General features: G+C 43.1%; 1 protein-coding gene across 6 annotated transcripts in view; it reads right to left on the bottom strand.

Moving 5' to 3' along the window:
* Window positions 1–22,830, bottom strand: part of ATXN1 (ataxin 1) — a 396,205-nt gene that overhangs the window by 363,335 nt on the left and 10,040 nt on the right. For 3 of the 6 annotated variants that reach the window (XM_082664145.1, XM_082664149.1, XM_082664150.1), the window contains exon 3: window positions 5,332–5,410. The exons of 2 other annotated variants lie outside the window; for them this stretch is intronic. The gene's annotated coding sequence lies outside the window, so the exon portion shown is untranslated. The remainder of the gene's footprint in view (window positions 1–5,331; window positions 5,411–22,830) is intronic. One more of the 6 variants, XM_082664146.1, reaches the window with a different exon arrangement.

Genomic DNA, 22,830 nt, shown 5'->3' on the forward strand with positions numbered 1-22,830 from the left:
GTGCAGACAAGTACACAGGAACTGAGGGAAGTGGGGAAGGAGACTGGTTTAGGCTGAAATAGCTGGGGAAACCTTTCCGTCCTGGAGAAGGGGAGGCTCATGCTGGACGTTCACGGCAGGGCAGAATGTGGGAGTAAAGGCAGAGGGGTGAGGGAAGAATCTGAGCCAAGCCTGGTGGTCAGAAATAAACACGATATGCACAGGCAAAGGCTGAGACCTGGGGTGGACACCAGGTTATGTCCACACTCTCTACCACCCTCGGTCACCCTCTCACCCACGCCACCACCACCACCTCCCACATGCCTGTTACTTTGCCCTAAACACTACACAGATAAATTAGAAAACCCCAAAGGAGAACAATAACATGGTAACAGTACTAAGCATCAACAGCATTTACCAGGTACCAAGTGCTCTTCTAAGTGTCTTACATATATTGATTTATTTAATCCTCATGCTGATTATAATCCCCACTTTTCAGATGAAGAAACTGGGGCATTAAGTGACTTGACCAAGCTAGTAAGTGGCAGGGCTGGTATTCGTATCACAGGAAATACAAAATCCTGGGATATCCAACGATAACCGAACACACAGGCATAACAGGCCAAGTTTAAATAGCAGCTTCAGAAGAGCTTGGCACCCTGTTCCCTATCACATAGCCTTTATCCCTTCCTGTTCTCCTGATAATTCAGTCCCAATTGCTAAGGATTCTTAAGGCTGCTGTCACACCTCCAGGGCTACTTCCAAAAGCCCAGGAGAGCTGATCCAAGTGGTACCTCAGCAATCCAAACACAGTGGACATCTGAGACAAGCCCTTCTACAGAGAGATGGCTGCCATCTGGCAACTGAGAACGAATTTCAAAACCATCCTCCCTTTTTGTACAAAGTATCTGGCCATGGAGTTTGTTATCAGCAGAACCAGGATTAAAAACTGTGACCTTGGACTTCCCTGGTGGCGCAGTGGTTAAGAATCCGCCCGCCAATGCAGGGGACACAGGTTCAAGTCCTGGCCTGGGAAGATTCCACATGCCGCGGTGCAACTAAGCCCATGTGCCACAACTACTGAGCCTGTGCTCTGCGAGCCACAACTACTGAAACCCGCGCACAGCAACGAAGACCCAACGCAGCCAAAAATAAAATAAATTTTTAAAAAAATTGTGACCTCTGTCTCTTCTCTCTCTCACCCTTATTAAGGCGTGTATTTGTATTTTTGGCAAAGCAGCCAAAGGGAAAACATCACAGGAGCCTTCTTGTAGGGTTCGAGGTAAAATGAGTAACAGCTGGACGGAAAGAGCAAAGAGAAAGTGAGTCATGGATACGGTGCTAAATCTATAAGCTTTTTCTCTGGCTTTCTTTGAAATGTTTTCTTTAAGCTCAGAGCTGGAGGCTTATATTTACACACGGCACAACTCCACCTGAGACTCCAGAGTTAGGCTCTCAGTAACATGGAAAGCTCATAACCTTTTGTTCAAATTGCAGCATCTGGACCTGCAGTACTTATGTCCCTTTTACAACAATGTAACCTTACATGAGGCAATTTAACTGCCAGGGCTTGACCAGGGAGATGTGGGTTAGGGGGACCTATCAGCGACTGGTTTCCTGAGACCCGACAACTTCCTGCAATGATGTGTGGCTCTGGGCACCACAAACTAAAAAGCCCTCCTTTGATTCTCAATCCCCATGGTTATATCTTACTTCCACCTATGGATTCTGGTCCTTCCAGCCGATTGCTGACACACTAGGAAGGGGAAACAGGCCCACTGACCGTAAGTCACAAGGGTACTTAAGTGTTTTGTGCTTGCTAGTGTTTCAGGCATGTTAAGTGTTGGACACTCTTCTTCCTTACTCCCCGGATGAATGAAAAACCACTGAGATCACTGCAGGGGTAGCAACAGACTAAAGAGAAATAAACTTTTTAAAATAAATAACAACTTGGAATACCCTTTTAAAAATAAAATTAAATGTCTTTGTTTATTAAATGATATTTGTTACTGCTCGATTACAATTTAAATTGTAACATTCTAAAGGAAAAAAAAATCCCTCTATATAAGGTGGAACTTATAAAAAAAAAGTCTGAACACAAAGCTTTCTGGAATTAAAAGGTAAAACTATATATATATTTTTTTTTTAATTCTACAAAATACAGCAAGAGTATTAGAATAAAACCCTCTACATTTCTTAGGAGCCATGTGTACCAAGACTTATTTATAGTACCCTACATAAGGCTTGCATTCATGCCCACGGCTCTTTTATAATAAAATTTTCCTTCAAGTTCTCCTTTTGTTGTGAACTTGTTATTGCCTTCCCACTGGCTATACACAACCACACATGTCTTTCAAAAGCTAACTGAAGCACAGAGAAGTTAAACATGATTTATTCAAGGTCAACTCTCCAGTCAGTGGCAAAGCCATAAATACAGCCTCTCCACCGCAGAGCGTTCTGGGTGCTGGGCCACACTGCACCGTGAAGTTTTGACTCTTGATTGCTGTTTTCAAAATTCCCTTGGGTAGGGGCTTCCCTGGTGGCACAGTGGTTAAGACTCCACGCTTCCACTGCAGGGGGAATGTGTTCGATCCCTGGTCGGGGAACTAAGATCCTGTAAGCTGCGAGGCACGGCCAAAAAACAAAAAAAAAAAACAGGGTGGACAGAATGAACAAAATAAGAAGATAAACGCCAATCTAGGGCTTCCCTGGTGGCGCAGCGGTTGACGGTCCGCCTGCCGATGCAGGGGACACGGGTTCGTGCCCCGGTCCGGGAGGATCCCACATGCCGCGGAGCGGCTGTGCCCGTGAGCCATGGCCGCTGAGCCTGCGCGTCCGGAGCCTGTGCTCCGCAGCGGGAGAGGGCACAGCAGTGAGAGGCCCGTGTACCGCAAATTAAAAAAAAATTCCCTTGGGTATTTTACAGCGGCTCATGTTGACAAGCTAGAAGGAAGCAGCTTTTAACAAACTTCATTAACATTGCACAATTTCACATTCTTGGACCTATCACACATACCAATTCGTTTTTAACATAGGCATTTAAAACTCCCTTTAAGACACTGTACAATTGACTCAAATATATATGAATGGGACAGGATTTAGTAGCCTAAAGTATATCCTGTTTTCTTCCCATTAAATGCAGCTGAATCACAGTGCATGGTAAGCAGTTGGTGCAAAAAGAAATGCTCTGCAGTTAGGGCAGCACTCAACTGCACTAGACCCCGTCCTAGGATAAGAATCGCATGAACAGTGCCTGGCAAGGGTGAAAAGGCGGCTCTGGGAGTGCAACATGCATTGGCGGGGGGGGGGGGGGGGCGGCGGACGACACATCACAAGTACTGAGCTGCACTGAGAAATGAGGGCACCAGAGCTATCGTAAAAAAAACACTCACAAGCGTGTGCAGATTAAACAGATAACAAGAGGGATTTTTTTCTTTCTGTTTTATAAAAAGGCAGGTCATTCCTCTCGCTTTCAGGACCTTAAAAATTAAACCAGAGTAGCCAAGGGCTGGAAGGCTTTGAAGAGAGCCTCGAGCATACTTCAGGACCTTAAAACCGGGAGAAACCTAACCCCAGGGAGTTGTTTACTCTGCTTTCTGCTACCACACTCCAAGACAACTTGATCGAACAAACGGGCATTTTATTTTGCTGCTATACCTCTATCATGAAAAAGCTCATTTGCCATTTTATTTTTATCTAATCATGCTGGCTGTTTTTCGTCTGTCTCTCTCTCCCGTCTACCCCCATCCCACCTACACTGGCATTCTCTGTGGTCAAAGAATCTGTTTCAGTATTAGTGTTCAATATAACAAATGTCAAGTAAACACTCTACACACTTCCTGTGCTATTTAAAGCATCCGAAGCAATTATTTGCTCTAAAGTATTAAAGTGTAAATTTTCTTAGCTGTGCCAATTCTTATAGTAATAGCTGTCACAGAACCGTACTTAGAATACTCAAATGCAGCTTTTAAATCAGCTACACTCTTAGGCTACATTTGCCAAGATTTTTCTAGTTTCCATATTTTTACAGCATGTTTTTGAGACAATGTACAAAACTGCAACAAAGTGTCATATGTAGCTCTTTTTTTCATATTTTAAGTTATTAGTAGGCACATTGGTATCTTTGAGCATAGATTTTTCTCTAAGCAAAAAGATGAGAGAGAGAAGATATAGACAGACACATATGCGCACTTTAACCTCAATACCATACTGCTTTTTATTACAGGCCAAAATTGTGACCTTTGAAAAAAATCACATTTGATAAAGCTCCAAATCATATAGTTAGTTCATAAAAGGGCCCCTAACATTAGTTCTGTAAAGAGTGCATGCTATATCTATACCTACAAACACATGCAACGCCAGAAAAAATTAATACAAGACATACATATATAAATGTGTATGTGCAAATGACTACATACAGATACACACATATGCCTTTATAAGCACTTTTATGTTCAACTAGATGTGATTATTTTTAATCTTTTAAATTCATTACATATTTTTGTAATGACATGGGAGTAACTTAAAAGTAACCTAGCTCTAAGCCCTTAATAGCTAAGAGTGCATTAAATTGCTACCTTCTCCTACAGAATTGCATGACCCTTGGAAAAAATTTCATGCAACAGGGTACCATTTGCAAACAAAAACCAAAAACCTCCTTTGCTTATTTTTTTTTTTTTTTTTTTTTTTGTGCGGTACGTGGGCCTCTCACTGTTGTGGCCTCTCCCATTGCGGAGCACAGGCTCCGGATGCACAGGCTCAGCGGCCATGGCTCACGGGCCCAGCCGCTCCGCGGCATGTGGGATCTTCCCGGACCAGGGCACGAACCCGTGTCCCCTGCATCGGCAGGCGGACTCTCAACCACTGCGCCACCAGGGAAGCCCTGCTTATTTTTTTAATGTAGTTAATTATTAGAATGTACTTTTCAACTGATGAAAGAATTATATTATTCCCACCAGGCCCGAACCCATTTTGATTTTTACATATTGTACAAGGTATTTACTACTTGCTGAAAGACAGCATTCAAGCATTAGGGGACAACAAGGTTACACTATCTTAACATGTTCTACTCAATGGCTTCTGATTGTGTTATGAAGTGCCTGCACATTGGTTACCAAAAACGTTTCGCTATTTTAAGAGTCACACTATCAAGGAACCACATGTCTGTATGGCTAATATTTGTGACTTATAACCTGACAAGCTTTTTAGAGATGTGTCAGCCCAAGTCACATTAAATCACCCCCTCAGATGGTCTGTTTCTTAGCATCCCTCCAGAGCACGCCTTGCTTGAGAGGGGATGCGTCCTTTGAGAGCACCAAAGAAACTATCACCCCACCACAAAATCCCCCATACCAGTCATGGCATTTAGGCCTGCACATCACAGCAGAGGACACTCTCCCTGACCTTTTGACGCAGATCTGACTCAGTTCCTCTTCATGCCCCACAATGGCGAGAAAAAGGAGGGATGACCGAGAGATGAGATGGCCGAGCAGCGAGGAGAGACGAGAAAAAGGAGGGAAAACAAAATGAGCATCTGGCTGGGATACGTTTTTGTGCACTTTTGTTAAAAATGTTTTCAAACATCATTTTTCTTTAGTGGTTACTTCTGAGGTGGGAAGAAAGGTGATGTGATGGGGGAGGACCCCACAGAGAGGACATCGAATTCGTGGTAATTATGAAATCTGGGTGGAGAGTTAGTTGAGTGCTCACTGAATCCTTATTCTTTATAGTTTATCTTGGTTTGCAACTATGCTTTTGTATATAGCTCACATTCATGAAAGCAATCTTGCAAGTCTCACGATGACATGGGTGGTAAGCGATAAAGTATAATTAGTTAAGAGCATAGGGTGTGAAGTTAAAATGGTATGAGTTGAATCCCAATCCTCCCAGTTACTAGTTGTGTGACCTTGGGCAAGCTACTAACCCAGTCACCTTACCTGTTGAGTGGAGATAGTAACTACCAACTAGGTTTACTGTGAAGATTAAGTGATCAGCACAGTGGCTGACATACCCTAAATCCTCAATATGCCAGCTAGCCATTACTATTATTAAAAGGATAGGTTCTCTGCACAATGACCTTTCTTTAGTGTGTGTGCTGTTTCTTTTGTTTGGGATCATGAATCTGGTAAATCAATATTCGCCAACCAAATGATTTATTGAATAAAGATATCAACAATCAGATGCAGTTTTTTAAACTGAAAGGCCATATACTGTTGTCTAGAAGATGCCGAAATGAATGAGAGAAACAAATTTAACACTCCCACAAGCAAAGTGTGAAGAACTTGAGTATCCAGGCACCCTTTCCGGGGAGTCTAATTAATATCAGCAATGTCAGCTGTCTCGTATAAGAGAAGATCAATCCAGCACTAACTTTAAAGTCTAAAGACATCTACCATTCAGGACTTCCCTGGCGGTCCAGTGGTTAAGACTCCGTGCTCCCAGTGCAGGGGGCAGGGGTTCGATCCCTGGTCAGGGAACTAAGATCCCACATGCCACATGGTACGGCCAAAAAAAAAAAAAAAAAAAAAAAAATAGGACATCTACCATTCGCCCTTATGAGTATTCAGAGTGCACAAAGTATGTTAAATCCTAATATCTTACATTAGCAAATAATAATTAGCAAAATCCATGTGTATCTTTTTAAAAGCTATCCCGGGCTTCCTTGGTGGCGCAGTGGTTAAGAATCCACCTGCCAATGCAGAGGACACGGGTTCGAGTCCCGGTCTGAGAAGATCCCACATGCCACGGAGCAACTAAGCCCCTGCGCCACAACTACTGAGCCCGCACTCTAGAGCCCGTGCTCCACGACAAGAGAAGCCACCACAGTGAGAAGCCCACGCACGGCAACGAAGAGCAGCCCCCGCTCACTGCAACTAGGGAACGCCTGTGCACAGCAATGAAGACCCAACACAGCCAAAAATAAAATTTAAAAATAAATAAATAAAAATAAATAAAAGCTATTCCCCCAATAATATTGAAAAGGAAATCAAAGATTAATTTGTTTGAAGTCACAGGCCACAATTTATTCAACTTTATTGTTCCCTCTGGGCATTCATAGGTTTGCAAGAAATGAACAAAATGAAGTTGAATGTAAATTCAGGAGGTTGGACAGAAAGATGTGTAGGGTCTCTTAAACATCATGAATGACAAACTGCCCAAATGATCAAACTATTAAATTCTGAGTTTCATGAATGACAAAGTACCTCAATAATCAAACTATCATCAACTTTAGTTGATCTTCATAGCTAAACTCAAGAATTAGCTGCTACGTTAATAATGACATTTATCGAAGATATTCCTCCTTCCTTAATTTCAATTTATGTGAGCATGGTCAATCCACAGCTCTTAATTTCAGTATTTAATTCTATTATCACAGTATTAAGAGTATGCCTAGGCTCTAAGTGTCCGGAAGCATAAACTGGTAACTCTGAGAGATACATATGTTTCGGAGCCAAAGGAAGAAAATTAAGACACTTCCTTTTTTTTTTTCTCTCTTAATAATTCTTAAATCTCCCTTTGGTGTATTTATTGAGCATTAGTTGTTATTTAATACAGTGGCTCTCCCAGGAGAAAGAAAATCAACGAAAAAATAAGACTTTTCCAGGGATAAAGAGAGAGAGTTGCAATAGAGAAATACCAGAGGGGAATAATCTTTATTTTATATAGCAATTAGAACCTTATAAATAGAAAATATACTTTTAAAGTCATAGCATCGGTTTAGAACTGGCCAAAACTGAACATATTTGGAAAGTTACTGATTACTGGTGAAAACAAAGGAAAATCCAAACTGAAGGATTAAATTTCTCTCAAAATCAGTCACTTGCATGTCTGTACCTCTGTCATAAAGTGTTTATGAGTTTGATATATATTCCAGGCATACGTCTCCTTCCAGAGAGCAGAAACTCCTAACCGTCCATATTCCAAACTGAAACAGATCCATCAGCATTTCACCTAAGAACAGTTCCTAAAAGCTATTAGCAAAGGCTATTCATAGACAGAGAATCAAAAGACGTAAAGATTTTCAAGTCAAAATGTAATGCTTGGGCTTCCCTGGTGGCGCAGTGGTTGAGAGTCCGCCTGCCGATGGAGGGGACGTGGATTCGTGCCCGGGTCTGGGAGGATCCCACATGCCGCGGAGCGGCTGGGCCCGTGAGCCATGGCCGCTGAGCCTGTGCGCCCGGAGCCTGTGCTCCACAACGGGAGAGGCCACAACAGTGAGAGGCCCGCGTACCGCAAAAAAAAAAAAAAAATGTAATGCTCTTTAAGTTTCTGAAGCACATGCTTAGAGAAAACTTTCACTAAACAGAAAAGCAACAGCAAGACCATTATCCCTTCACAGAAACCAGCAAATAAAGAATGTATGCACACAACACCTGGATTTGCTTTCCTGTTTCTTTGCCAGTGACTTTTATACATATACATATATATATATATATATATGATTAGCTAACTGTCAAACAAACATTCAGAGCACTGAATGACATGCAGTCACACAGATATACTCTCACACAAAAGAGAGCAAGGCTGATGCTATTTCAGTATCATGAAATATTTTCCTAACCATGCACAGATGGAAGTACAGACTTTTCTGCCAACCGCCTGGTTCAGAAACTTTGCTCTATTTTTAATTATTTGGTTCAGAGGACCCATTTGTGATTAACTTCTGTGTTGGATGGCACAGCAAATAAAGTTCCTGACCCACAGCAAAGAACACTGAGAGAAGCTTAATTACTTTTAAACAGCAAGTGTAATATTGTAAACCATGTGTAGGGACAACTAATTTGTCAAAGACCTGTTGATGGTTCCTGCAGTTTGAAGCTGTGGAGTGTATCAGTAAAACAAAAATCCAGGAGGTCTTAAGGAAGTGACACCAAAATGAAGTGGGTTTTTTCCTCCTCTTTTTTTTTTAAATTGAGGTATCACTGACATAAAACATTACATTAGCTTCAGGTGTACAACATCATGGTTCAAGATTTGTACACACTGTGAAATGATCACATTAAGTGTAGTTACCATCTCCTAATGACGTTCTTAATGATAAAGAAATGTTGGTCTTTGAGAAACAACAATGGAGTGAGAAATGGAGAGTAAAGAATTAATAGTGTCGCAAGGACTAATCTTATTAGCACTAAAAGTTTCACTTTTGACTGGGATCGGAGAATGGAATGCCAAAGCTTTACGCACAGGAAATAGACTCAGATGCAAAGAGAAGTTGGTCAGGAAACTCAAACCATAGAATTCAGAATCACACACTACAATTGCTGAGCAGATAAAATCCCAGAAGAGAAGCAGAAAGAGAAGCAGTGGTCTAGCAATAAGGCAGAAAAGACAGTCAAGGTAAGAATAGAGCAGGTTGGAACTGTTTTATATTTTTAAGCTCTGTGTTACTTTTTAAAAGCTGTTTCCAAACAGAAAACAGTAAACCCAAGTATCAAATCAGTATAAATACAGAAAGGAAATAAAATATAAGGCATCCAGGTAAGAACCCTGAAGGTAGAATAGAGCTAAAACCTGAAAGACATTTATTCCTAGAGAAGTTTTCTTTTGATCAATTTCCCTAAAATTTAAGTCTTTGATGTACCTGGAAAACCTCAGATTCTACTGAACAATAGGTCACAGAGAGCCAAAATGTTTCAGGAGTAATAGTTTGCAAATGAGTCCAAGATCAATGCCAGAATGAGATGGGAATTGAAAAAACTCAACAACAAGCACCTAATTTCTTCTTGAGAAGTGTACAAATGGAGAATAACAGAATACCCTTGGCAGGGGGATTCTGAAGTCCAGCTTCTTAAACCACTATCACTGGCTACTAGCTTTTGGCTGGGTTGGTTGACATGGCAAGACCGTTAGAAGGACACAGACAGAGTTGTGGGCAATTATGAAAGTTCAATAATTGGAAGCAATTCAGGGAGCCATCATGTGGAGGAAAAAAAAGTGATCTGTTCCAGAAAGTCCAAAATAAAGTTGACTCCTACTATACATATTCATATTCTTCCTTCTCTACTATGCAAATCAGTGAAGTATATGCATGGGTATGTGTGTTGGCAAGAGACTAGAATATTTTTTAAAAACAGAATTAGAAAAAAAGCACATCTACGACTGAATTATTGATAGTTGCAAACGGTTTCATAACACCAATGTAGTATGATTACTATGGGCCACAGGCCATGGCTTAGAAATGGTTTTTATTTCATTTAGAAATGTTTCTATTTGCTATAACAATAGCCACTGTGCTGGGATGGGATTTGACCTGTGTCTTTGTCCATAAAACAATCCTATAAAATATGTAAACATGAATTCAATTTTCTTTAAGTCAAGAAAAACAAAACTATGGTTGTCAGAACAAGAACGGCTTTCTGTGGGATATTCTAGTTAAATGAAAGCTATTCAACCTGAATCAATTGCTGTATCCATTCTCCAATACACAGCAGATTTATATTTCACAAGGTTTTTGACACAGAACAAAATGTTACTGAAATACCTCTTCCATTCCTTTTGTCCTACATAACATTCCAGGGGCTGAACTCCCAACATGGGGCATATATTTGTCAGCTTCTGTTTGCACTGGTTCTATTCTAGTTTGTCTTTGTTGCAAATTTTCCGTGTTGACCCTTTCCTGGCAAAACATTAATATAGACTTTTGGTTGTGTTGCAACTTGCAATAAAAAAAAAAAAAAACACTTACATTTTTATTCTGCACCATCTTTAAGCACCTGTAACTATTAAAAACAGGCCCTGCTGTTTACACCAATGACAGAACTTTTTTTATATACATCTGCTTATATAAACACTAGAAATTCAGGGAGAAAATTATTGCGATCCAACAATCCACACATTCCTACGCAAAACCAATCACTTGAGGATTTAAAAGCTAGATCTGTGGCGAGAGACAGGCTAGAACTAGCAGGAACAAGTCTGTACAAGATGAATTTATCCTCCACTGCCTCTCCGCTCCAGGTCATCCCAGGACTAGGCTTGTGGGAAAATGCCAAGATGGAAAGAATGGGTTGGTGCCTGTTTTCTAGCATATCTGTGTAAAAGACTCAACAAGAGCTCAGAGCGAGCTGCTGCTCTGAAAGGGACAAAAGGTGTGGCGCTGCAGCATGGTCCTGGCCATTGAATGCCTAAGCCTAAGGCAGCTCAAACTCGGTCAGAAACGGATTTCAGACAGTGGGGAGCTACAACACTGGATCTCAGGGATGATGTCCAAGAGGTGGTCTCTGAAGCTGGGTGTCATCCTTTAGGGTGGCCCAGAATTAAATGGTGACGCATTATGCCTCCTGGCGAGTTCATATATACTTTGAACGGCACAGACACCAAGTCCCGTGGACTTCCACCGAAGATCTTGGGGCAAGGAGAGACGTCCACCAGCGCTCTCTGTGACCTGTTAGAGAGAAACATTCTTAGCTACTCCGTCACCAAGCAAAACTCCCCAGCTAGGCTATAGCGCCTTGACTCCTAGGAAAAAGCTGTAAAGAGATTGCCGGGAGGAGGCCTACAAGAGAGATGGCCTTTGTCTGGTTTGCAGAATCACTGAGGAGGACTCCACATATAAAATCTAGCTTCCGTAAGCCTCAAAGAGAATCAGATTCCAAGTATTTCTGAAACCAACAGCACGGTCGTCAGCACCAATTACTTCTGCAGAGACAGAAAAGGCTTCATAACAGTTATTATACGTGCTTCTGGCATCAAGAGATGGATGGTGATTTCTACTAAAAGATTAACTGCTAGATGTCCTAGGACAGCAGATACTCATCATGAAAGCAACTCAGTGTCTCGCACTGGCTCTCTCCAGACCAGGAGGCATACCTCTGATTCACAGGGGGCTGCGTGAGCTTCCTCTATCCTCTTTTGTAGCATCCAACAGAAAGACAGGAGGGACCTACCCATATGGAAGTGACCTGACTGTAATGCCTTCCCACCCACATAGGAAAGAACTTCCCAGAGAAGATGGCATCAGTTTTCAAGATTCCATGGATGAGATCAATACAATTTCCTGATGTTTTTAACTTTGCTGACACTGGTGCCTTAAAGGAAATATAGCTCGAGAAGCTTAACTTTAAAGGTGTAGTGGCTGCAGAAGAAAAAACACTCTCTACCCATCCGTCAAGTTCAAGCTTAGGCACTACAAAAACTAACGTCAAAATTTATAAGAGGGAATGGTGTACATTCAAGGGGCTGTACTCTTGTCTTTCTCCATCTTCCCAGCTCCATCTCAAAACTGCTCTATTAGGCCCCTTGGATGAAGCCAAGTTCTGTCTTTTCAGTCTACAGATTCAGAGTCACAACTGCATAAGGCCTGGGGGATCTCGGCTTCAGAAGGTGATGGAGAAAGCACTGAACTTCATGCAGGTTGCAAGGCCCAGGTGACAGCACAAGCCATGTGTGTTTTAGCCCTGAAACCTAGCAAATCTGTCAACCTCTTAGGTTTTGTTTCCTCCTCTAGAAAAGGAAGAGGACACTCTCTGCTCTAGGGAATCATTAGGACTCCCCAGGGCAACCAGTCATACGAGGCACTCTGACTCCTGTGATATGCTATTATCAGCTGAGATGGACCCATGACACACTAGCCACTGCACACGGTCCAGATGACTGTGGTCCTTAGGGCTATGTTTACTAAATTGGAGGCCCAGACTGCAAAACACCACCAAGAGAAAAGGGTAGTTGTGACTAGTCCTATAGAAGAAACAGGAAAACATAGGACTTCCATCCCAGTGAAGTCTTTGAAGACCCTGCACATTTAAAATGGAAAAGTTTAAAAAATTTTTTTAAGGAAATCGTTTCCTGAGACTTCAGGGTAAAGAGTAAAAAGTGCAGCATTTAGAGAAAGAAACTCCGAGATTAGTCAGGTCATTGAATGTTCTCTGCACAGCAGAATAGCAAACAGCTAGTGTTTGTTCATTTTCATAGATTAATAACCCTCTCTCCAGGGCTTAAAGATGATATGAACTGTGACTTCCAGAGTTTTGTTTGGAGAAGGCTCAATACTCCTGGGTAAGACCCATGTTTCAAGGACACATGCAAAAATATTTCTTCATTTCACATTGCTTCTTACTCACATTGGCCTATTCTAATCTCTAGGATGACCAAAATGGATCTAAAGCTTGCTGGGAGGGAAAAAAAAAAAGAAAAAGTAGTCTTCCCCCTGGTTTATACAGATTGTTAAAACAGTCCTGTTCATTTGGATGACTCTGAGATGGAAAAAAATATATAACCTGTTCCTTCTGAAGAGTACAGAGAGGTACAAAGGGTTACAGAGGCTTCAGCAGAACAGGAAAGCCCAAGTAAAACACCAAAATTCGGGCTTAGATGCTATCACTGTATTTCTTTCAAATGCAACAGAAAACAAGGTTTTATGGAAGAAGATTTCTAAATAAAAACTAGATAATCTTTTCTCCTGTCAACAAATAATAGGTAACTACGACCACTTACAAAAGGAACAAAACTGCTAATCTTATGAAAAGTGTCAGATCAGGCACCAGAGCCAGCAGCCAAAGAGAAACATTCTTTTCCCAGCTCCTTATAAAAAGACTGTCTTCCCAAAAAAGCCACAACTTGGGGTCATACTTCTCAATGGTCTGGATTACAGCACGGAGCCTTGAAAAGGGGAAGAACAATCAAAACAAAATTCATCCAGAGTCCTTTCTGCCCCCATTTGGAACTTGCCAGAACAGAGCGAGGTAGAAAGGGCTTTGGGGCGCTGCAGTGGACAATGGGCCCAGGCCTCGGTTCTAATGTCAGACCCTTTTCCATACCTGTCAGAACCTCCATCAGAAGCATGCAGACCCTCACGTCAGTGATCACCAATGAACACCCTCTCCCTGGAAATGGTATTTTCACCCACCACCAACAGGGCAACTTCTAGACGAACTCATGTGCAAGAGAGAGGAGGTTGTCCCCGCCAACTCAAAGGGGCAGGGACACCACGGTCAGACCCCACCAGCCCCATTCCTCCTGGGCGGGGTCACGCAGAGGAGGGTTTCAGGGCTCCCTGGTCCATGGCGTGCTTTACCTCCACTTGACCAACCTTGCTTAAGACTCCAGAATTACTCTCTTCCAGATAAAATGATCTCCTTGGGAAAATTATCCCACCAAGAACTTTCACCTGAATCAGAGAGCAGGGTCACAAGAGCACATGAGGGAGACTGATCAAAGCAGAGAACAGGTGTTTAGGAGGTGAACCTCAAATCCACTCATTCATCCCACAGGTTAGCGATGTTTCTAAGAATCCTCACATCATCGAAATCCAACAGGAATTTTTTCATTGCAAAGAAAGACAGTTTTAGACATTCAAAAACACGGTAATTTTGTTTCCTGTGTTGAAGTTCAATGATAATAGTGTTTGGTGTGGTTATAAGTGCAGTGCTATAAAATTTAAATATCACTGAGCAAATCCAGCAATCTATTCCGTATAGCTTTTGTTCCAGAAAATTCGTCACTAGGCTTTTCTTTCTCCTGAGCAGAGCCCTTTTATAAATTTTGGTCACCTTTATCACTCATTCTTTGATGCACAAAGGTATTCAACAGATGCCATAGCTTTTTCCACCACTGTGGTCCACTAGGCCCCAGGGCTGGCTCCAGACCACAGTCCTGTAAGTCATGGTCTATATAAAGAGATGGAATTGCATCCAATTTGCATCATACAAACCCACACCGTAGGGGAAATGCTTACATTGATTGCAGCCCTACTGGATGCCAAATGCCAAGAATGGTTGGTGGGGGGAGGGGGGAAACAGTCCTTGCTGTCCCTGCTGTCACTGAGCTGGGAAAAGAGGTGCAAAATGTTACAACACGAGAAGAACAGCAGGGGGCTCTGGGAATCCCCGACAGGCAGCACAGGACTAGTCCCTCGGCTGCCCGAGGAAAGGACTCTAAACCAAGATTCAAAGTTAGCCACACAGATAGAGGTGGGTAGTTGGATGTCAAGGAAGGGGAACAGCACGACTAAAAGCTGGAACATAATAAGAAAGGACAGGGCACTTTGAAAGAGGAAATGCTAAATGACTGAAGCAAAGAAGGGGCAACAGATGAGTGACAGTGCCGGGGAGATAAGCAAGGGACCCCAAAGCTGCTGGGCCAGGTTAAGGATTCAGAACTTCAATGAAAAACCAAGGAGGTGAAACAGAGATGCAGACAGATGTCTAAGAGTAAGAAATGTTCACTTTGGCCTCGGAGAGGAAAACGGGTTGGACCAGAACAAGTGCACATTGAGAAAGGCCATTGAGGAGGGACAGCACATCCTAAACCACTGCAACCCAGCAGGGCCACTGGTCCCAGTTCAGGTCTGGAGACCAGACTCCCCCAGAGCTCCATACCGGGGAAACTGCCCCTGCCCTCCTGCCCGCAGAGCTCTCTCCAGGGAAGAGCTACAATAGCAAGGGAAGCTGGGCAGCAGTGGGCCCCTCAGTCTAACCTGGATGAAAATCAAACCCGCGAAGCTCACTCCTCAGCAGGTGGCCTGTCGGACTAAGTGAGCAGAAGGTGTGAAGAGCCCAACCCAGGATCCTCGAAGAAGGGTTCAACCTCGCCAAGCCTGGAACTCCTATCTCTCCAGGCCCACGGGAGGGAGGCTGCCAGGCCTCCAGCACGGCCCCCACGGCAGGGTTCCCCGAGAGAAACGGGGGTCAGCAACACAGGGCGGAGAGCCCCAAAGGTGGGCAGAGGAGACGAGACATCTAGGAGACTGGCCCAGGATGGATCAAGGTCAAGGAGTGAGGAACAGGTGGGAAGGAAAGTAGAAAGGGGCCCTCGGCAGTAGAAAAGTACTAGGGTTTCAACAAGGAGCGGTTCCCTGGTGTTCAACAGGGGAGCGGTGAGCAGTTGAGAATGAGGACTATTCCAGCCAAGCCGAGCAGCTGGCCGGCCAGGTACAGAATGTGAGCTGCAGTCATCTCCCTTCTTCCTTCCAGGCTGGCCCTGGGTATGATCACAGAAGAAAAGAGACATCATAGAAAATCTTGGACTTTCATACAACAAAAAGTCAGAGAATCCAAATGAAAAACAATCGGACTGGGGAAACAGCTGCAGTACATATGACTTTAAGAAAGATCAATTTCTAGAGCACACAAAGAGCTCATAGGCACAGATGAGAAATTATCAAGACTCCCCGTTTGCTAATTATATAAAAGAAAATCAGTAAGTAAACACAGATGGAAATGTTCTGCGACTGAGAGGGATCAAAGGAATGCAAATTTTAAAACCAAGAAGCCTATTAAATTAGCCAAAAAAGAGTAAGTCCCATAATTAATCAGGTTGAAGCAAGACATAGTCGTATATCATCAGTAACAATGTAAATGTTGTCTTTTACAAAGCAGTTCAGAGCAAGGCCCCTCCGTCTAGGAATAAGCCATCTGACGTGACTGCACCCTAAGAAAATACTTAAGTGTACAAAGGTAATCACTGCAGTTTTATAATAGTAAACAATTAGAACCAACTCGAATGTCCACAAATAATACAAAACCTAAATTAAGAGAAAACAACTTGATGGTATATTATATAACCTTTGCAAAGGATAACTGTCCAGTCTAGGTTGCAAACCAGAATGTTTATGCTAAATAGAAAAGGCACAAGTGAAAAAAGATATATGTTAAATTGTCAAGAACTAAAAGACAACACCTAATAGTGACTTATGGACTGGGATGGTGGAATCAAAGGGAACTTTTGCTTTCATTGGTTTTCTCTTATTGTAGTAAAGTATAGACAGCAGATGTTTAAAATGTAATATTTCTATCCATTGCACAGCAACTAACACCCTCTTCTGTGGAGCAGGTGGACCTTCAGTAGAACATCACACCCAAAACAGGGAAGGCGGTCCAGGCCCTCCCAAGTTTCAATGGTCCGTCTGGAATTCAAACCTGCCCACGAAGGACTGTGAAGGGCTCCTCCTACCCTGAGTACCCCCAAAGATACAACTCTTTCCTTAGTTCTTGTTTTTTTTTTCCCAGCCCTTAAATTCTATACTTTTCTCTCCTTTCTTTTCTTTAAATTATGTACTGAGATCCTACCACAGGCAATATACAGTGAATGCTCATTTGATCCTTCCAGCAATCCTGTAAGATAGACCTTGTCATCATCCCCATTTTACAGATGAGAAAACTGAGGATCAGAGATTTAAGAAATGTGGCCTGGGACACACAGCTAAGGAGCCAGGGCTAGAATTCAAACCTTAACCTCCCTGTCTTCAAAGCCCTCACTTTTAACACCCCTATTGCCTCTTCCCTTCCTCTCTGCCTATGAAACAAACAAAACAACAAGACGAAACACTCTTAAATGTCACCTCTTCTATTTGCACTGGCTGCCGAAAAACACTATTCAATGAGTCAAGAGACATCAGTATGAACGGTTTACAAATGAACCAACAGGACCAAGTAATGCTATGCACACTAACTGGGAAAGTTGATGCAGAAGAAAAAACGAATTACCTCGAGCCTCAAATCTGCACCTGCAGGTAAAACCAAATGACATCCAAAGGATTTCTACTTGTAAATTAAAAGCAGAATGTGACCCTCGATGCTACTGCAAAGAGCTGAGCTTCTGCGCTCTCCTTACAAAAAATTATTCCATAATTAGCAGAAAGATTCCTTCCAGTTATAACACAGCCACTCCAGAAATGGATGTTGTTTGGGGCGTGGTAGCAAGAAGAGCAAAAAGGAGCCGAGGAAGCGGTAAGGTACGAAATTAATAGAGATGGGGTGATAAATGATTTTAGGCACCCCTTACGACTTACTTTATAAATAATGACACGATAATAGCTGAAAATGTAAATTCTAATTAGATACAAAACCGAAGAAAGTCAAACAACAGCTAATGATGTTTGACAGAGCAAAGGTCTCTGGGGGAGGGTGGGGGCAACCGAGAGAAAGAATTACAATAAAATCTATTCATGGGACTGTGCCGTGTTAGAGATAGAAGAGGCCCGAGCGATCACTTCTTTCACCCGCTTTCTTTCCTGTAAATGGGGAAACTGAGGCCCAGCAAGGTAGAGTGGGTGGGCCATCTCACCTTGCAGCAGGGCAGTTAAAAGAAACTCGGTCTCCCCAAAAACCGCCCAACAGCTTTCTACCACACCCCCACTCATGCTGTGGTGTCCTGGAAAGCTACTCCATTTGAAATCTTATTTTGAAAAAATGGATTAAACATTCTATGAATATTAAATTCCTTTTTAATAATTTTCGAATGCACAGGGGCACACTGAAAAAAAGAAGCCTGGTTTTTCTTTCTTTTGGAAAACTGCACACCGCTCAGCGTTTAACCTCGTATTGAGTGAAATATTAACAGGCCATATAATGGTTTCAGTGTTCCTTCAGTAAAGCTAAACAGAATTCGAAAAACATATCCCCCAGGCCTACAGTGGAGTTTCTGGAGCACACATTAAACTCAACGCTCCACTCAACAAGCCCGTCACTGTTAAGTAACTCATCAGAAAATAAAGAGGGAATTACCAAAGGGGAATTGCCAAGCAATTAGTTCTCTGAAGCAGATGACATACAACTGCTGTAAGGGAGGAGCTTCCCCGTTAGTCATATGTCAGAGTCAGAGCCTCCTAATCTGTAAATAAAATGCATCACGTATGATTACAGCTCGGATGAAGGCTGGGGCTGCCATCCGCGTGTGCACAGAGGGCAAATCCCGAATCCTCCTGTTCCGTGTGTCTATAAAGCAAGACTTGCCTCTGAAGACATTTTTTTAAAAAATATCCTTGGTAATTTTCTTTCTTTTATGGAAGTATAATTGACCTACAGCACTCTGTTAGATCCAAGGGCACAACAGAGCGATTTGATGGTTCTACACGTTACGAAATGATCATCACTTACATTCTTCAACTGTAAGAAAGACAGACTCTTAGTTTTCCCTGGGCAGCCTAAGAGAAAAGTGATCTTTCTTCTCTATCCTTGAGCACAGGCTCCGGACGCGCAGGCTCAGCAGCCATGGCTCATGGGCCCAGCCGCTCCGCGGCCTGTGGGATATCTTCCCGGACCAGGGCATGAACCCATGTCCCCTGCATCGGCAGGCAGACTCTCAACCACTGCGCCACCAGGGGAGCCCCTCTATCTTTCTGACATGAGTTGGTCAAGACTCATCACTGGTCCAGTGAAGGTGAGAAAATGAGCCTGGGAGGGGCAGGGACCAGAGATGAAGGGACAGGAGGGGCAGAGGTGGGGGGGGGAGGGAGGGGAGGGGATACAAGCTCTGAGCTTCCCGATGGCCTCCCTGACTTAAGTGTGACCTCCTTTCACCCCATGTTTCTTTGAGTTGGACTGGGTGCCACCCACCATCTATCAAACTGCATAGAGAAATAGTTCCTATCGGGCAAACCTTGCAAACTGAGCACTGACCCAGTGAAACGCTTTCAAGAGTCAAAAGTTCATCACCTCACTTTCAAGAGTCAAAAGTTCATCACTGGACACCAAACATTTGGAGCCCAACTTAAGCCAATCCCCTGAAACACAGATAAGCATATGCCATGGTCATCATTTTCTTCAATTAATAATTATTGAAAGTGCGTAGGAATCTCAGGGAGGAGGACAAAGAGTGAAAAAAAGGGAAACAACACAGCAAAGACAGCCTGTATGTGACCCTGAACAGACAGGCACACCTGGAAAAGGAGGGCTCATCGTCCACGAACCTTCTCTGATCCTGACCTCTGAGAGCCGGCCGCACCTCTGCTGTGGGTATTTAAATACTACTCCTGGGCACACCTTGCCTTACAAGAAGGGGCTGAGGGCTTGAGAGACAGTGCATGGCAGCAGTTAAGAATACAGGCTGGGGGATTCCCTGATGGCACAGTGGTTAAGAATCCGCCTGCCAATGCAGGGGACATGGGTTCGAGCCCTGGTCTGGGAAGATCCCACATGCCGCGGAGCAACTAAGCCCGTGCGCCACAACTACTGAAACCTGCACGCCTAGAGCCCGTGCTCCACAAAAAGAGAAGCCACTGTGATGAGAAGCCCATGCACCACAACGAAGAGTAGCCCCCACTCGCCACAACTAGAGAAAGCCTGCACACAGCAACGAAGACCCAATGCAGCCAAAAATAAAAAATAAATAAATTAAAAAAAAAAGAATACAGGCTGGAGTCCCAGCATGACTCTACCACTTAACAGCTGAGCGGTCTTGGGCAAGTGACTTAACCTCTCTGTGCTTCAGTTTCCTCACCTGTGAAATGCAGATAATAGCAGTGCCTACCCCAAAGGATTGCAGTGAAGATTCAAAGAGTTAATACACAGAAAGTGTGGACCATTGATCATCTCCATATTTCCTTTAGGGTCTTGCTGGCATAATGCCTCTCACATATTAGATGCTCATTGAATCTTTGCAGACAGCATGGTCTGCCCCCTGGAGTTGTTGAGTTGTTTTCTCCATTCCTGTCACTCCTGTCCTAACCTTCTTGTCTTTTATGAAAGGTAGGTAAGTCACAGCCTCATTCTGGGCCATTTAGGGGACTACAGACACCCCATCAAAAATAACTCAGGTTAGGGGGCTTCCCTGGTGGCGCAGTGGTTGGGAGTCCGCCTGCCGACGCAGGGGACGCGGGTTCGTGCCCCGGTCGGGGAAGATCCCACATGCCGCGGAGCGGCTGGGCCCGTGAGCCATGGCCTCTGAGCCTGTGCGTCCGGAGCCTGTGCTCCGCAACGGGAGAGGCCACAACAGTGAGAGGCCCGCGTACTGCAAAAAAAACAAAAACAAACAAAAAAAAAAAACCTCAGGTTAAAAAAATATCTTAAATAATCCTCAAATATTCCTTCATTATATTAAGACTGACTCCCCAATAACAGCAATATAACCAGATAATGTCCAGCTTTCTCCTTCACTTTGAGCTATGTAGTCTTTCTCCCCAGAGCCAAGGCTCACTAACTCTACATTTTCTATAAAGTATAAATGAGAAGCCAAATTGTTCAGAAAACTGTGACTAGTAGCTGGAAATATATATATATGTATATATATACACACACGTATACACACACACACTCAAATAACATTTAAGAGTCCACACTAAAGTTATGAAACACACCCATATTAATGTGATTTATCAAAGTACAAGAAATGAATTGCCACAAATGAACAACTGCTCCAAAGTCAAGTAGGTGGCATAATGTGATTTACGCATATCACATGAGATAAATAAATCCACGGTGGAAAAGATCAAAGGCAAAGCTGGACTCGTTGTTAATGTGTACAGGGCTTCACTGAAAATCTTCTTAATAAAACTGTTTAGAGGAAAATAGAGGGATCATTTGTTTAAATGAAAAGAGACACTGCATGTGCTGAATTTCAAAAGCAGCATTCATTTTTATACACACACGTTAGATCTGGCTAAAATTAGCTCAAGTTTCTATTTTTTTAAAGGTCTTAAACAATAAAGGTTTCAATAAGATTTCATTGAGCTAAAGCTCAGCCCTGAGTTTCCAAGGTGCCTGAGTGTCTAGGGAAGACGCCCCCCGCCCCCCCCCGCCATTACCTACCCTGTGCCTCATCCCAATTTCTCCATCCTCCCTCCCTTCACCCCAGGTCTTAAATAGGAAACATACAAAGGCTGTGCCACACCAATGCTCCATTTCTGCTGCCTCCACTGCCTCTTACTTCCCCCTCTGCATATTCCACTCTGGCTGATGTCATCACTGAAATATACTCATCCCGCCTGCCTGTCAAACTTCCTGCCAGGCGCAAGAACCCAAAGCCCAGTCTCAAAGATCACTTTCATGCCAATGGCTCCTCCAAATTTATCTCCAGACCGGACCTCTCAGTAATCTTATTCCCACACTCTACTGTCTGCTGGACTCCAGGAACTCAGATGTCCACCAGCACCTGGGCTTCTGCCTCAATGGCCTCATCAATTACATACCATGCACTTGCTTGTTATGGCCCTGGCACTGAAACGGTCACCCTCACACTCTCCATCTCTTCCCACAGAAATGCTAACCAGTCTTCAGAGTTCAACTCAAACTGTCCCTCCTCCTCCAAGTCTTTCCCCATCATCCTACTCAGCATCATTCTTCTGAATTCCTTCTGTGTTAGAACCTGCCCCAGTAAGTACAACCCACCCCATTCTGCCTTGTATTAGTTATTTCAGAGCATTTCTTCCTCCCCCTACTTGACCACGAAGTATATAACCTCCTCCTAGTAGCTCTTACTCACTCTGTGCAGTAGTAAAAAAAAAATACACAGTGAATAAATGAGTGAATCACTTCTTTACATAGACAGTGCCTGTGAATGGGGTAGGTCAGAAACTGCTAGAGCTGTACTGTATTGATAAAACAGCCAGAACCAGAAATAACTGTAATCTAGGTTTTATTTTATTTTTTTAAAAAAAGAAAAAACCTTAATGAGTATAACAGAGTACAACGTGAATGATACTGTTTCCTTGCTTACACTTAGCCATCAAATTGTGAGGACTGTAATGAGGCCACTATTTATGCAAAACGTTTAGCTAATGCTTATAAGCTTCCTTTAAATGCGAGCCTAGGAAATGTCAGCTGCTTAAAACTCAAGGTGACTCTGTACTGCTTTGTCAGTAATATGAGTATTCCTATGACACTTAATATACTGTACTATGTACTATAAAAACCTGGATCTCTTCTCAATAAGCTACACATACTGACCAAGAGATAGGACTGTTTGCTGCCCGTTTTTTCCACAATAAATTCTTGAGACATTCCTGTTTTAACACATGATTCTCTTTAAACACCACAGGTTGAAAAAATTGCATGTGTGTTAACCACATATGCAATTAAGCCACTTCCCCCAAAACTTCAAGGTGAGGATTTTCTGCCTAAAATGGATAATACCCCGAAGAGAGAAATTAGCAAGAAGACATCGCACCCCTTTCAATGGAGCTGACACTTGTAGACCTTA

The sequence above is a fragment of the Grampus griseus genome (genome assembly GCF_964374135.1).
Source record: "Grampus griseus genome assembly, chromosome: 10".
NCBI classification, from domain to species: Eukaryota; Metazoa; Chordata; class Mammalia; order Artiodactyla; family Delphinidae; genus Grampus; species Grampus griseus.